The sequence below is a fragment of the Physcomitrium patens genome, chromosome 20 (genome assembly GCF_059467195.1).
Source record: "Physcomitrium patens ecotype Gransden chromosome 20, ASM5946719v1, whole genome shotgun sequence".
Taxonomy (NCBI): domain Eukaryota; kingdom Viridiplantae; phylum Streptophyta; class Bryopsida; order Funariales; family Funariaceae; genus Physcomitrium; species Physcomitrium patens.
Window position 1 is genome coordinate 1235001 of NC_143429.1, and position 2500 is coordinate 1237500.

General features: G+C 52.3%; 1 non-coding gene across 1 annotated transcript in view; it reads right to left on the bottom strand.

Moving 5' to 3' along the window:
- Positions 1-2457: 2457 nt before the first annotated feature.
- LOC149987206 (5S ribosomal RNA) overlaps positions 2458-2500 on the bottom strand; it is a 119-nt gene continuing 76 nt past the window's right edge. Inside the window, exon 1 of the ribosomal RNA XR_016499327.1 lies at positions 2458-2500. This exon is cut by the window's right edge and continues 76 nt beyond it. This is a non-coding gene — a ribosomal RNA (5S ribosomal RNA).

Below are 2500 nucleotides of genomic sequence, written 5' to 3' on the forward strand. Positions count from 1 at the left end.
GAGAGAATGGCTTGACAATACCGAGGCCATCGCCCCCCGCCAAAAATGGTTACTAGCTCTTGGGACTCGCTGCGACGTTACGCGTATCGGCACAAGACCAACCCTCTTTTTCCAGTCGCCCGCGCACCAAAAAAAATTTTGGCAGCGGGACTCACAATCCTTGACAGCCAGCTCACCATATAATACTCGGCGACCCTCCGCGGGACCTCCTCAGAGGGTCGCGTCGCCGGGAAACTAACCCCCACTCCTCACTGATCCAAGGTAACACGCCAGAAGTATCCAGGTAACCCCAGTAGTATCCAGGTATCCCCCTGCGAACGTCGGTACTGGGCTCAAAGAAGGCAGCGAGCAGTCGGGACCCGTAGGCACCGAGCAACCGTCACCCCCTCACGACTTTTCCCGAGACGCTTCAGAGGAACCCTTCCCCACATAGTACTCTCTGTGGGATTCGGCAGGCCCCCCCGTCCTACTGCACTAAGGAAGTTCCGAGACACACTTTTTTTTGTGGAAGACCACCCACCCTCCCTGTCCTGCCTGCTATCCCCGCCGCGACTCCTGGTCCCGGCCCTCCTCCCCGACTTCCTCCTTGTCCCGCTGCGAGTCCCGGACCTCCTCCCCACTACCTACTCCCGCCGCGAGTCCCAGTCCCGGCCTTCCTCCTCCTCCTCCTCTTCCCTAGTCCCGGCGCGAGTCCCGGACCTCCTCCCCCACTTCCTAGTCCCGTCGCGAGTCCCGGACCTCCTCCCCCTCTTCCTAGTCCCGGCGCGAGTCCCGGACCTCCTCCTTCTCTTCCTTGTCCTGCCGCGAGTCCCAGTCCCGTCGCGAGTCCCGGACTTCCTCCTTCTCTTCCTTGTCCCGCCGCGACTCCCTAGTCCCGTGGCGAGTCCCGGACTTCCTCCTCCTCTTCCTTGTCCCGCCGCGACTCCCTAGTCCCTAGTCCCGGCGCGAGTCCCGGACTTCCTCCTCCTCTTCCTTGTCCCGCCGCGACTCCCTAGTCCCGGCGCGAGTCCCAGTCCCGTCGCGAGTCCCGGACTTCCTCCTCCTCTTCCTTGTCCCGCCGCGACTCCCTAGTCCCGGCGCGAGTCCCAGTCCCGTCGCGAGTCCCGGACTTCCTCCTCCTCTTCCTTGTCCCGCCGCGACTCCCTAGTCCCGGCGCGAGTCCCAGTCCCGTCGCGAGTCCCGGACTTCCTCCTCCTCTTCCTTGTCCCGCCGCGACTCCCTAGTCCCGGCGCGAGTCCCAGTCCCGTCGCGAGTCCCGGACTTCCTCCTCCTCTTCCTTGTCCCGCCGCGACTCCCTAGTCCCGGCGCGAGTCCCAGTCCCGTCGCGAGTCCCGGACTTCCTCCTCCTCTTCCTTGTCCCGCCGCGAGTCCCGACCTCTTGTCCCGCTCCCTTGCCCAAGTCCCGACTCCTGGCTGTCTCGACTCCTCGTTGGCCGCCCAGTCTTCCGCATAGGTGGAAATAAATAAATAAATCATTTTTTAAAAATCAATTTTAAAATTAACTCCCTGTCTCGACTCCTTGCTGGCCGCCCAGTCTTGCGCCTAGACAGAAATATAAATAAAAATAAAAATAAATTGGTGAATTAAAAATATTAAAGTAATTTAATTAACTGGAATAAGGTAGAAAAATAAAAGGCAGAAGAATACTAAATTGATTTTTTCAAGTGCCACGTGTTACCTTGCTGATGTGGCTGCCACGTGGTAGTCCATGTCATGTCAAAAATCCACTAAATCGTTTACATGTCACTTTGGAGATAAATTTGTGTGTGTGCAATCAATTGGTTGTACAAATATGTTAATGACTTGCTAACTAATGCATCGTACAGGTAATCATTGCCCACTAACTAATCCATCACCACTGAAACTTAATGTCTTCAATTCTTCATCCTTCACACTCCACATCCAATTTATTTTTGTTTGTGTGAATTCTTAAATCTATCTTCTCTTTACATACTCCAAGCCCAACTTTCTAAACCCTTTATATAATCTATGTGAATCCTAGAATCTAGGTTTATATACCCCATGCAAACCCTAAAACCCTAAACCCTAAACCCTAACCCCTAACCCCCCCTCAACTCATACTTTGTTCTTTTAATCATACAACCTAGACTCTGAAATTTTAATCTCATAACATATAAACTAGCATTGTAATTTCAAAACCCAACATTTTGTATTGTGACAATACTTGTTTGCAAATATGCATCCTTCATTTACTTTTATTTTTTTAACACTACACTGTGCCACATCAGCACCAAATAGATCAAAATCCTTGATAAATTAACCTCTAACATGTAAATATTATATTCTCCACCCTTTCAGCTTTTATTTTTATTTTTTTTAACTTTTTGAAATGCCACGTCAGCTACCTGGCTGCCCCTGTCACATGACAAATGCTAAGTGGACTGCCATGTCGGAGAAGAAGATGCCACGTCGGAGAAGGTTCAAGCGGATGCAAAATGGATGCAGCACCGGGACTTCCCGGGAGGTCACCCATCCCAGT